This window comes from Monodon monoceros, unplaced genomic scaffold, assembly GCF_005190385.1.
Source record: "Monodon monoceros isolate NGI ecotype Baffin Bay Population unplaced genomic scaffold, NGI_Narwhal_1 Super_Scaffold_11, whole genome shotgun sequence".
NCBI lineage: Eukaryota > Metazoa > Chordata > Mammalia > Artiodactyla > Monodontidae > Monodon > Monodon monoceros.
This window is the reverse complement of record NW_021703767.1, coordinates 13,085,905-13,100,642: the sequence shown is the minus strand read 5'-3', so window position 1 is coordinate 13,100,642 and position 14,738 is coordinate 13,085,905.

Here is a 14,738-nt window from a genome sequence, read left to right as displayed (position 1 = left end):
TGCAACAAGAGGAGCCACCTCAATGAGAAGCACACCCACTGCAACAAAGAGTAGCCCCTGCTCTCTGCAACTAGAGAAAGCCCACGCACAGCAACAAAGAACCAACGCAACCAAAAATAAATTAATTTAAAAAAAGACCCGGTGCAACCAAATAAGTAAATAAATATATAAAAAAAAAAAAAAGAAGGGAAGGCAGCAGGAGATATTTTACAGCCTTGACTGTGAAGGCAAGTTTGTGAGGGCCCCAGGGAAAAGCTGCAGGATGAAGGAGGAGTATACTTGTTTCTTTTAGGATGTGAGATGATGTGTACTCTTAATTATTTGTTGAAGGAAAAAAAAGTATTCTTTGGGGACCCATCTAACATCTACTTCATTTCACTCCCTTTTTATCTCTCAGCTGAACTACGATTATATTTTTTTAAGCCCATTTTGCTTCTCTCAGAGTAGTCATACATAGGACCACCAACATTACATTAGAAAATATAGTCCTTGGGGACTTCCCTGGCGGTCCAGTGGTTAAGACTCCACGCTTCCACTGTAGGGGGCACGGGTTTGATCCCGAGTGCTATGCAGTGTGGCCAATAAAAAAGAAAATATAGTTCTTAGTAGATCTACTCTTTGGCTTTTCTGGATCTCCGTTGTCTACCAAATCCTGTCCAAGACCCCCATACCATGTTGCCAGCCTACTGCCAGGGCACAACCCAAGTTTTGTCATTTCCTGGACACGTCTGGGAATTGACACAGCTTGCCTTTTTTGCTCTCATGTAAAATCTCTCCCGGCTTCTCCATGTAGGCAGGCCCATTTAGCATCAGGTTGATATTCAGACATTACCTCCTTTCAATCATTAATCACTTATCAGGCACCTGCTTTGTGTCAGGCACTGTGCTGAAAAGCTTCCCCGCTCTCCTCCTAGCCAGACTCAACGTCTCCCACCATATGCTTCCATGACCCGGCTATAGCACATCTTACCTTGTCTTGTTATTATCTGGAAAAGTCTGCTGTGCCCTTGCCCTTCCCCTCCCTCTTTCTGTGAACCGTGGCAGATCTTAAAAATGGGCCCACAAAGCCTAATGGAATTCCTTCTCCCCCAGCTCATATCTGCAATCTTCTTTCCTCCTGTGAGTCAGGGAAATGGATTTGCCTAAGGAAGTTTGAAGTCTCGAGCTGGGGGGAAGGTGGTGAGTTCAGCTTCAGACATTTTGCATTTGGGACTCAATGCATGATAGCTATTGAGCTCTGTAATGGCTGCTGAACTGAGGGAATGATGGCCAGGAGGAGAACATTTCCAGTGCACCATTCTACTGAGATATGAACGTACAAGGAACAAGATTTGACATCTAATATCCTTGTGTTTGAGGTAGATAATTTAGATTTAGGGGGTTCTTTTCTATATAGAGTTGTTTGGTTTATATGTTATAGTGTTTGGGAGGTCTTTTAAACAAGTTGTTTGGGGAATATGTGTTGTTGACTAGGCTTTGGGTGCCTTGGCAGCATTTTCTACCATTTTTCTTTTCAGAAGATAGAGGCAGCACCTCTATCTGCTTTGGGACATCTGGCAACCACTTGCAGAACTACTGCTGGACTTCTGTCTCTGTCTCTCCAGGCACACAAGTCAAATCGTACAATAGGAAATTAGGGGCTAATAACAAAAACTCATGAGATCTGTCCTTTGTGAGCACACCTTGAAGCAGTAGGAATGCGACCTATTAAAAAGATGGCTGGAGGATCATAAATGCATGCGACAAGAATCAGCAAGACATTTTATCCACTTGCAAACTTGCCTTCTCTCAAAGAACATAGATTTAAACAGATTCTTGTATTCATAATGTGTGTGTGGAAATAGACAGTTCTGAAAAGCCATTCCAAACAAACTTGTTTTTAAAAAGAGTAGATGAAATCAATATTCAGAGGAAAGAAAAGATGGCATTCAGAAAGTAGTATTCTGGTTAATTCTGCGCCCTTCACATGTCAACTCACTCTCTTGAAAAGAATGCTGGCTACAGTCTGCAGGTGTGGAGAATACAGAAAGAAAGCATCTCACTCCTGAATAGCCCAGAAGAACGTTCATAGATAAGAATTCAAGAGAAAACAGATTCTTTCTAATGCGTTACCCCATATACTTTCTGGAGCAAGTATAAACTAATGATACTGTACAAGATTCTTCCTTTCTTCTTGGTCTGCTTTCCTTCTCTGGCCAGCTTCCTCCCCTTCCTGAGATTTCACCTGACACCTCCATGACCCCTCTCCCTCCCCACTTAGAGATCTGAAATCTCTCCTGGTTTACATTTCCAACTACCCACTAGAAAATTCCACATGGACGTCCATCCTCCTCTGTCCCCAAGGGACCCACCTGATTCCTTTTTGTGCCAATCTCGATCTCCATGCCATTTATGTTGTTAGTGCCAAAATAGTGGAAAAAACTATGAGGAAAACAGGAAGTGGAAGAAGGAAGAGCTCAATGTCCATTGGGGTGATGGGATTTTAGGGAATTTTCACTTTCTACTTAATTTTTCAGCACTTTCTAGACTCCATACAGAAGGCATGTATTACCTTTGTAATCATAAAGAGTAAGCACCTTACAAAAAGAAATCATACAGATAAGTGTGTAGCAACCCTAAAGTATTTTGGATAGACAATCTTATTTATGATAGTAAACATATGAGCATATGAGTAATGTATCAGGGTTCTCCAGAGAAACAGACCATTAGAATAAATATATATATATGTGTATATTAAAATATATATTCTCTCTATATATTCTCATATATATACCATTAATATATCTATATTTTTTTCTCCATATATATTTTATATAGAGTTGATCCTTGAAAAATACAGGTTTGAACTATGTGGGTCCCCTTATATGCAGATTTTTTTCAGTAAATATATAGTTGGCCCTACATATCCTCAGGTTCTGCATCCACAAATTCAACCAAATGTGGATAGCAAACTTAATACATCATCCATAGTTGGTAGAATCCATGGATGCAGAACCGGTGAATACAGAGGGCAGACTATGGGACTTGAGCATCCCTCGGTATTGGTATCCACAACAGGTCCTGGAACTAATCCCCCTCAGACACCAAGGGATGACTGTATATGGAGATACATATATACATAAAATCTGCCATCTGCAAGCTAGAGTATCAAGAAAGCTGGTGGGGAACTTCCCTGGTGGTGCAGTGGTTAAGAATCCGCCTGCCGATGCAGGGGACACAGGTTCGAACCCTGGTCCAGGAAGATCCCCCATGCCGTGGAGCAACTAAGCCCGTGTGCCACAGCTACTGAGCCTGCACTCGAGCCTGCGAGCCACAACTACTGAAGCCTGCACTCCTAGAGCCCGTGCTCCGCAAAAAGAGAAACCACCACAATGAGAAGCCCGTGCACCGCAATGAAGACACAACACAGCCCATAATAAATAAGTTTGTAAAAAACACCCCCACAAAACTCAAGGCCCTTAAAAACACAAAATATTATTTAAAAAAAAAAAAAAAGGAAAGAAAACTGGTGGGCAGTCCTAGGCCATGGCCTGAAAACCAGTGCAAGGGCAGGAGAAGATGAGATGTCCCAGCTCTTGCAGTAAGGCAGGAAAAAAAAGAGCTAATTCCTCCATTTTCCACCTCTGTTCTGTTCAGACCCTCACTGGCTTGGCTGATGCCCACCTGCATTGGAGAGGGCATTCTATTTTTGTGGTTCCATCAGTTCAGACGCTAATCTCATCCAAAACACCGTCACAGACACACCCAGAAATAACTTATCTCGGTATCTGGTGGCCCAGGCCAGACGGCACAGAAAATTAACCATCAAAAGTAACTGCTAAAGGAAAACAGTTTCTCGTAGCCATATTCTGTCTTACTTAAGAATAGGGATCTAAGATTCTTTTTCCAAAATTGAAATATTAAAATTGGTTTGACTGAAGTGAAATGTGACCTCTCAGGACCGAACTACCCCAATCTAACATTTGCCCTTTTATTCATTCATTCACAAAATAAAGGCAAACACCTACTATGGACAGGCACTGCACTGGGTATTTAGGATATTGCAGTAAGCAAAAACAAATACATTCCAGGACTACTCTGGTGGCGCAGTGGTTAAGAATCCACCTGCCAGTGCAGGGGACACGGGTTCAATCCCTGGTCTGGGAGGATCCCACATGCCGCGGAGCAACTAAGCCTGTGCACCATAACTACTGAGCCTGCTCTCTAGAGCCTACGTGCCACAACTACTGAGCCTGCGTGCCGCAACTACTGAGCCCGTGTGCCACAACTACTGAAGCCTGTGCGCCTAGAGCCTGTGTTCTGCAACAGGGTAAGTCACCACAATGAGAAGCCTGCGCGCCGCAACGAAGCGTAGCCTCCGCTCGCCGTAACTAGAGAAAGCCTGTCCACAAACAGATAGATTCCTTCCTCATGGACTACTTCCCCAGAGTCTAATACCTGGCCCTGATGTTGAGCATTTTTTCATATGCATATTGGCCATTTATACATGATCATGTCTTGCGGGAAGACAGTTTTATGTTTTTCTAGCCACTCTGTATGTCTTTTACTTATTTTTCTTGTTTGCACTTAGATCTCCATTACAATTTTATTTTATTTTATTTTTCACCTTTATTGGAGTATAATTGCTTTACAATGTTGTGTTAGTTTCTGCTGTACAAAAAAGTGAAACAGCTATATGTATACATATACCCCACATCCCCTCCCTCTTGAACCTTCCTCCCACCCTCCCTTTCCCACCCCTCTAGGCAATTTTAAATAAAAGGAGGGAAAGGTGGACATCGTTATCCTGTGTCTTATCTCAGGGGTAAACATTCTTTCACCATTACATTGTTAGCTGTAGGTTTTTCATAGATGCCCTATAACAGGTTGAGGAAGTTCCTTTCTATTAGTTTCTTGAGAGTTTTTAAAAAAATCTTTTAAATCATGAGTGGGTGTTATATTTTGTCAGATGCAGTTTCCATGTCTATTGAGAGGCCCATATGGTTTTTCTATTTTATTCTGTTTTAATGGTGAATTACATTGATTGGTTTTTGAATGTTAAACCAACCTGGCATTCCTGAACACATACCACTGGTCACAGGGTATTACCCTTTTTATACATTGCTGGATTCAGTCTGCAAATATTCTGTCAAGAATATTAACTTCTATGTTTATGAGTGATACTGGTTTGTAGTTTCTTTTTCTTGTAATGGTTTTGGTGTCCGAATAGTCTGTCCTCATCAAATGTGTTGAGAAGTAGTTCCTCCCTTCTCTATTTTCTGAAAGAGTTTGCATAGAATTGCTATTATTTCTTCCTTAAGATTTTGTTAGAATTCACCAGTGAAACCATGTGGGCCTAAAGTCTTCTTTATGGGAAGGTTTTATATTAATAATTCAATTTTAAAATTGATATAGGGCTCTTTGGGTGCACTATTATTTTGAGCCAGTTTTGATAATTTGTATTTTTTGAGAAATTTGTCTATTTAAAGGTTGATGATCTATTGGCATAAAGTTTTTCATAATATTCTCTTATTATCCATTTTATGTCTGTGGTGATATTGCCTCTTTCAACCCTGATGTTGGTCACTTGAATGTTCTTTTTAGAATTTTCTTTTTCAGTGTTGTTAGAGGTTTACTTATCTTGTTGATATTTTTGAAGAAAGAGTTTTGGTTTTATTGATTAGCTCTACTGTTTGTGTACTTTCTGGTTCATTGATTTTCTCTCTTTATTATTTTCTTTATTCTTCTAGCTTTGTATTTAATTTGCTCTTCTAGCTTCTTATTTATTTATTTATTTATTTTTGGCTGTGTTGTGTCTTCATTTCTATACGAGGGCTTTCTCCAGTTGTGGCGAGCAGGGGCCACTCTTCATCGCGGTGCGCGGGCCTCTCACTATCGCGGCCTCTCGTTGCGGAGCACAGGCTCCAGACGCACAGGCTCAGTAGTTGTGGCTCACGGGCCCAGCCGCTCCACAGCATGTGGGATCCTCCCAGACCAGGACTCGAACCCGTGTCCCCTGCATCGGCAGGCAGACTCTCAACCACTGCGCCACCAGGGAAGCCCCATCTTCTAGCTTCTTGAAGTGGGAGCTTAGATCACTGATTTGAGACATATTTTTTTGTAGTATAAGCATTTAAAACTTTCAGTTTCCCTCTAGGGAATTCCTTGGTGGTCCAGGGGCTAAGACTCTGTGCTTCCACTGAAGGGGGCATGGGTTTGATCCCTGGTCCCGGAACTAAGATCCTCCATGCCGCGCAGCGTGGCCAGAAAAAAAAAAGGAAATTTCCCTCTCAAAATTTTGCTGTGTTGAAAAAGAAACTTTTTTTGATATGTTGTGTTTCCATTTCTGTTTAGTTCAAAGTATTTGTAATTTCCCTTGTGGTTTCTTCTTTTATCCATGAGTTATTTAGAAATGTATTATTTACATACAATACATTTGGGAATACAATACAAAATATTTGGGAATTTTTCAAATATCTTTCTGGTGTTGGTTTATAATTTAATTTCATTGTGGTCAGAGGTCATACTTTGTGTGACTTCAGTCCTTTTAAATTTATTGAGACTGAAATCTATTTTGTCTGATATTGATATAGCCACTCTAGCTTTCTTAAAAAAATTTTTCTTAATACCATGCAATTTCTTTTTGAAAAAAATTTATTTATTTTATTTTATTTATTTTTGGCTGCATTGGGTCTTCATTGCTGTGTGCGGGCTTTCTCTAGTTGTGGCGAGCAGGGGCTGCTCTTCATTGCAGTGTGCGGGCTTCTCATTGCAGTGGCTTCTCTTGTTACAGAGCATGGATTCTAGGTGTGCGGGCTTCAGTAGTTGTGGAGTGCGGGCTCAATAGTTGTGGCACATGGGCTCAGTAGTTGTGGTGCACAGGCTTCAGTAGTTGTGGCGCACGGGCTCAGTAGTTGTGGTGCGTGGGCTCTAGAGCGCAGGCTCAGTAGTTGTGGTGCCCAGGCTTAGTTGCGCCGCAGCATGTGGGATCTTCCTGGACCAGGGCTCTAACCTGTGTCTCCTGCATTGGTAGGCAGATTCTTAACCACTGTGCCACCAGGGAATCCCTAGCTTTCTTACGATCAGTATTTTCATGATATATATTTTTCACGCTTTTACTTTTAACCTATCTGTGTTCTGTCCAACCCTTGTGCTCAGTTGTCCTATATTTTACTCCTACATATGTCCAAAACACATTAGTATTGTTTTTGCTTTAGACAGTCATTTTTCTTTTCTTTTCCTTTTTTTTCTTTTTTTTTTTCTTGGCCATGCTGCGTGGTCTGTGGGATCTTAGTTCCCTGACCAGGGATCAAACCCGGGCCACGGCTGTGAAAGTGCTGAGTCCTAACCACTGGACCACAAGGGAATTCCCTTCCCTTGTGAGGAAGTCTTTTTTCTTTTAAAGACATTTAAAAAACAAGATAATCCTTTTATATTTTCCCACATATTTAACATTTCCAGTGCTCTTCATTCATTTATATAGATCCAAGTTTCCATCTGGTATTGATTTCTTTCTTCCTGAAAAAGTTCCTTTAATATTTCTTTTAGCGCATGTCTACTATCACTGAAAATCTCTCTGCTTTCGTTTACCTGAAAAAGCCTATATTTCATTTTTATTTTTGATATTTTCAGTGGGTATAGAATACTACATTTACAGGATTTTCCCCCCAGCATTGTTATATGTGTTATCTCACACATACAAACACACATTGTATGTGTGTTTTCTTGTTTGCATAGTTTCTCCTGAGAAGTCTTTGATAATTCTTATATTTGTTCCCCTGTCAGTAATTTGCCTTTTGTCCATTTTCTGAAAATTGTTGTTTCCTATAAATTTTCCAGTTTTCAAATATTTTTTTACAGCAGAAGGGTAAATCTGAACCTTGTTACTACCTCATCACTAGAAGCTGAGGTCTCCAGAAGCTTTTGATTATTATGTAGTAAAATGTAGTAACTTTTTCTTTTATATTTAAATCCTTTTTGTATTCTGGCTAAGAAATCTTTGCCTGTCCTGAGGTCATGAAGATATCTGCCTTGTTTTCTTCTAGAAGCTTTATAGTTTTAAAGCTCGTATTAGGTCTATGGTTCACCTCAAATTAATTTTTGTGTATGTGTGAGATAGGATTCAAGTTTCATTTTTTAAGAAGTTGTTCCATCCCCATTTATTGAAAAGCCTTCTTCCCCACCCTCAATGAATTGTATTGGCATTTTTGTGAAAAAATGGCTGCATATGTATCGGTGTATTTATGAACTAATTTATTATTCTATTCCTTTGGTCACTAATAACACACTGTATTGATTACTATAGTTTATGGTTAAAGTTTTGAAATCAGTAAGTCCTCCAATTTTGTTGTTCTTCAAGATTATCCTGGATATGCTAGTTCCTTTGCAGTTCCTTATATATTTTAGCTAAAGCTTGTCAATTTTGGAGAAAAAACAAATTCTATTGGTATTTTGATTGAGATATCTGATTCTCAGGTAATAGTGATGGTCATGAATCTCAAGTGGCCCCATTGTGAAATCCAGCAGGCATAGTACGTTTCCTTATGTAAAAAAAAAGGAACTTTTTTACACAGCTCTCCTTACCTCTTATTTACCAGAACTGAGCTATACGATCATCTCTAAACAAATGAAAAGAAGAATGAGATTCCCTATTTAAAACCAATCCAGATTCATTTTTTAGAGCTAGAATATGGGTGACTTTCTTCATACCAAGAGATCTTTGCATACTATCGGAACAAATAAATTCTGTTAACAAAGAACAAGTGGGAGGAAGGGCCCTAAAGTATGGCTGTTGAGTGGACAACAAAGATCGACTGCCATCTAAACAAAAGACACTCCATGTGTGAGTGTGTGTTGTGTGACTGTATACGCATATGCAGAAAATGTGGAGGGATATAAACCCAGTTGTTGGCACATGTTACATCACAGCTGGGAAAGGAGCCCTAATGTGGATATGTAGATGAAGGCAGGAGAGGATGAAAGCAAAAAAAAAAAGTGTCGAAAAAATACACAGATCACATGTATGCATTTATATAAAATTCTATACATTTGTGAGTACATAAATCAATCAGAAGATTAGAAAAGCGATTCTAACCCCATCCAAAACAAAGGTCATTTCTGGGGGCAAAATATTAGCCGCACGGCTGAACCCTTGCATTCAAGCAAAAGATAAATAAATGAAGGATGAGTGAATGAATAATATCTGGAAGCAGCCACAATAAGTGTTCCATCTAAACAGACAAATAAAAAGACGTCTGTAAGCAGCCAAAATAGATGTCTTATTGTCCACATATTAAGATCATATATGCTACCAACTGGACAGTCACTCTGCCCTCACTCCTACTACAATTATCCAACAATTCTAACACCTTGAGTCTTTGATTTTTAAGTCCAAGCACATTAAAGGTAGCAAAATAGGGAAGGAGGCTGCTAGGGATAGGCAAACTGACAGCAATGTGAAGTGGCTGCTGACAGGCTGTCAGTGAGGAAGGAGACAGAAAAATCTGTAGAAAGCAGACACAAGAACTCATCAAGGCAAAGTTGTCAGGGCCATTCTTTTTAAAGGAAACTAGTTCTAGGCACCTCCATAACCCCCAGTGACATCCGTTTTACAGCAAGTCACAACAAGGCTGCTGTAATGTCACACCCCAGTTAACAAGGAAACTGAGGGTGTGTGCCACATTCTTTAAGAAAGCAAGACAGCCTATGATAGAATGGAGGACGATAGCTGTGCCTTTTTTGAGAAAGGAACTCAGTTCACTCTGTGACTTTCAAGGCACAGCCTTCAGTTCTCTACTGGACGCACCAGCTGGAGTCTGCAGCCCTCTCCAGACTAACGCATTTAAAACATTTCCTGCCTCATTTTCAATTAAGGTGCCACATGAGTGGACAATTTGTTATCAGTTACAAAAGTGTTGGTGAGGCAAGACCATGTGTGAACATTTTCAAGGGAAATGTCTGAGAAAGTGTTTCTTAAACTCTTAAACATCCTTCCCCACTTTGAGATGATAAAAGTGGTCAGATTACAAAGAGAGAGGAATTGGTGTAAGGAGGTTGGTAATGAGAAAGTGGCTGCTTCCAGCCCACATAATTGGGAAGTGAGATGAGGGGTAGAGGAATACGACCCTCCCATTCGGCAAACTTTTGGTTTGGTCATCACCTTTTCATAAGTGAAGTTTTGGGACTTCCCTGGTGGCGCAGTGGTTGAGAATCCGCCTGCCAATGCAGGGGAGGTGGGTTCTGAGCCCTGGTCCGGGAAGATCCCACATGCTGAGGAGCAACTAAGCCAGTGCGCCACAACTACTGAGCCTGCGCCCTGAGCTCTGAGAAGCCCGTGCAGGGCAGTGAAGAGTAGCCCCCATTCTCCACAGCTAGAGAAAACCTGCGTGCAGCAATGAAGACCCAACGCAGCCAAAAAATAGATAAATAATTTAAAAAATAAAAACACTTGGAGTTTTTTTAAACAAGAATATGCTACAATAAATAAATAAATAAGTAAAGTTTTACTGAGACACAATCATGCTGATTGGGTTACGTATTGTCTATATTGTCCATATATTGTGTTTCAAGCTACAACACAGAACTGAGTAGTTATGACACAGACCTGGAGCCCACAAAGCCTAAAATATACTACCCAGCTCTCTTCAAGCAAAGTTTGCTGACTTCTAATCTCATGCTTCATGAGGAAGACTTCAGGGGTCACTGGGAGAGTTTTGAAATGTGTTCTGTTGAGGGTGGGAGACAGGTATAAACCACGTCTAAGGCAACTAACGTAGCCCATGGGCTGGGGGTCTGACTCCTAAGGAATCTAGAGGGTAAGATCTTTCCTGGTGGCAGAACCAGGGTTGTGACGCTTGGATCCAGGGTGGGTAGGGGAAGTGACTCTGAGTGTTTCCTGAGGACCACTCAGGATTGAGTGGGAGACGGAAAGCAGTGATGTGGTTCATTTGCGGTCTTATTGGATAGGCCACCTGGAGACCTTGACAGAAAGAGGCTAGAGCTGACCAGGTATTGCGTGCCCAGAGATTAAAGAAGGAATTGCAAGAGACCACACAGAATAGGTACATCCTTTGTGGTCAAAGGAAGAGGGGAAGAAAAGGATCCAGAAGAAAACCTCTAAAGAACCCACCAAAACACCCATGAGAGAGATCCGGCACTAACCATCTGTCAGCCCTGAGACTCAGCATGAAGCCACCAGCCAAACGAGAGCTGGCCTAGACGCCTTCTCTCCTCCTTCCCCACTCCTGCTTCACCCTGGTGGCACCACACTAACAACTGGCAAGTTGGGGACATGAGCAGGGGCAGAGGAGGAGCAGAAGCTTCCAGACAAAAAGTCAAGGAAGGGTGAGGATTTAACACTGTCAAGTTGAGTTTTCTGCCATTCTAAGTAGTAAGTTGAATCTGTGACTTAAGGTGACTCATCTATTACTAGAAATGAGTAGAAAAGCTCTACCTCCTAGAGTTTCATCTAGGCTCATGAGAAGACTAATTTCACTGAGGAGAGGTTGAAGGGGTGAGGCGAAACACAACTAAGGTTTTATTTGTGGCGCGATTCATGCTTGTTCAACATATGGGATGTGATAACTAATAGTTATGAGCGCTCACACGTGCCAGACGCCATGCCAGGCACTTCTCATGTGTGAGCACATTGAATCCTCCCATCAAGTCTCTACTGTTAAGCCAGCTTTATGGGTAGGGAACCAAGACAAAGGAAAGATAAGCTGTGGTCCACAGTCTCACAATTAGTAAGTGGCAGAGATGAGATTCAACCTCAGGCAGCCTAAAGCCAGCCGGAGCTCCCAATCACTATGTCATGCTGCCTGGTAGCATAACAACCCAAGAGCTGGTTCTCTAAAGGTTTGTTATTTGCTGAGAGGTTTGTTTGTTATTTGCTAGAACCAGAGGGTCATCTGTTTGGTTCTCCTATCAGAGCCTGCCACAGACTCTATTGTTATCCCAAATGGCCAGAGACATGTCAGGCCTCATTGGATTAGCTGGATCACAAGTGCTAAATGGCAGAGTTGCTGATACTACAGCCTGGACCAGCTCTGGACTTTCTTCCTCTCCAAACTGAGAGCTGAGTCACCCATGGAGTCAGATGGCACACCCAATGTATTATACAAGTCTAAAGTCCACAAACATGGCACCCGACTCCCAGTGATAGGGCTTGCAAGGTACAACAGCGTACTCTAGGAGAGAGAGCCCTACATGTCCTCCATTATTGGACCCCTTCCCCCACCTCTTCCTCAAATCCACTACCCCAAATCTGATGTAGTTTTATGAGACTTAGCTTCCACGCTTTTTAAAAATTAATTAATTTATTTATTTTTGGCTGTGTTGGGTCTTCGTTTCTGTGCAAGGGCTTTCTCTAGTTGCAGCTAGCGGGGGCCACTCTTCATCGCGGTGTACGGGCCTCTCACTATCGTGGCCTCTCTTGTTGCGGAGCACAGGCTCCAGACACGCAGGCTCAGTAGTTGTGGCTCGCGTGCCTAGTTGCTCCGTGGCACATGGGATCTTCCCAGACCAGGGCTCGAACCTGTGTCCCCTGCATTGGCAGGCAGTTTCTCAAGCACTGCTCCACCAGGGAAGTCCAGCTTCCACGCTTTGATGTGAATTGTCTAACCCAGTCATCCTGGGTGTCTGCTACTTCAGCTCCCTGGATTCTGTCAACTTGGTGTCCTTTGGACAACTGAGATTCCTGTAGACCAAACTGTGGCACAGTATCAGAGAAGTAACATAATACTGAAGTAAGATAGTAAAGGTGTGTACTATCGTCCTTGCCAGGTAAAACAAACAAACAAGCACCTGCTTCTGGTGTTCTTTGGGTGTTGGGATAGAGAAAACACGCTTTTGGCAAATTCATAGATGCATACCAAGTGCCAGGGGTCTCTGTATGTTTGCTTTTGTCAAATGAAGCCTGCTGGAACAGCAGGTGTAACTGATTAAGATTATAATAATCTATTGTTACTCCCCAAGACCAAACTGGTTTTCTTCACTGGCCGAACTAGAAAGTTAAATGGGAATGTGGTAGCAATCATCACCTCCGGATCTTTCAGGTCTTTTAATCTCTGTAATTCTCCTAGGGATGTGATATTACTTATGATGTGCTATTTTATGTAGGGAGCGCTCCATCAGTTTGCACTTGGCCATTCCTATCATAATGACCCTTATTTCATGGATTTTAGAGAGCCAAAGTGGAGAATTACTCTGTTGTGTGTATCGGTTCCAGTTATACCTTTGTAAGCTGAGGAAATAAATACAGATTTGGGGGCTCTTTGAGCCTAATGAAGACAAACTTAAGTCAAAACTCAATTTATTACCTTACTCCCCATAAATCTTCTCTCTGACTGGTAGACAACAGTGGTATCCTGCTTCCATAGGAATTAGCATTAGTAACGGACCCAGTTTCTAACAATGCTCTGAAGATCTAGGTATTTTCACTTCTCTAGTACACATTTATTCTGATTAATGATGGTAACTGTTTTGGAGGAAGATCAAAGTGAGGATTTTCAATATATATTTGTGATCATATTGTAGTGTTCCTCATCAAGAGTTCCTGACCTTTCCTTCATTCAAGAGGCTCTGGGTCTGTAAACTAATTCAGGTCTAGCATTTGGGAATCTCTACTGAAGTGTCTCAGACCATGCCTCTGTTTATGAGCTCCTTATGATTTTGGTCCTAGAAATTCCATGGTCAATTAACCATGGTGAAAGATCCCTTCCAGGCAGACCATTCAGATTCTATTCTGACCCTGCTTCCTTGGGTCACTTGTTACTGATTCATCTCTGGGGATGGCTGAGGGAAGGAGAGGTGTCCAGTTGACCAAGTCTAGGTCATTTGCCCACACCCTAGCTACAAAAGTGCCTGGGGACTGACAAATCTGTTTTTCAGTTTCAATCATAGGTAATTAGAGTTTGCTTTCCACCAGAATTTATAATCTGGGAAAATAAATCCAGATATTTATCCCAAACATAAGGAGGTTCAGAGGCTACTCAGCCAAAAACAATGACAAATGCCCCCCCGATCCATTTCATCCCTTTGCTGTCTAACAACTATGAATCTGGATCTGCTGGATCTGCTGGATTAAACCAACCCTGAAGCCTGCTCTACTTCTGGACTTAGAATTATGAAAGCCAATACATTTCCTTATTGTTGAAGCCAGTTTATGCTGGGTATTCTGTTATTCATAATTGAGAATATCTTAATTGATTCAATATAAAATCTTCTGCATTTATAGCTCCCAATGGCATCCTCCAGAACTGGTATTCCTTTATAATAATCACTACTGTCCTGCAAGATGGGAGTGGCTAGAATCTGGACTAAGATGGCAATATAACATGTGTGAATATTGACATGAAAGGAAATAAATAGATTAAAGAATGATTGAGGGACTTCCCTGGTGGCACAGAGGTTAAGAATTTGCCTGCCAATGCAGGAGACACAGGTTCGATCCCTGGCCCAGGAAGATCTCACATGCCGGGGAGCAGCTAGGCCTGTGGGCCACAACTACTGAGCCTGCGTGCCATAACTACTGAAGCCCGCACGCCTAGAGCCCGTGTTCCGCGACAAACAGAAGCCACCACAATGAGAAACCCGCGTACCACCCACTCGCCACAACTAGAGAAAGCCTGCGCTATGCAACGAAGACCCAACGCAGCCAAAAATACATAAATAAATACATAAATAAATTTATTAAAAAAAGAAAGATTGAAATGTATAGTTTTATAATGAAAGAAATACACTTTAATTGCCAAAAATTT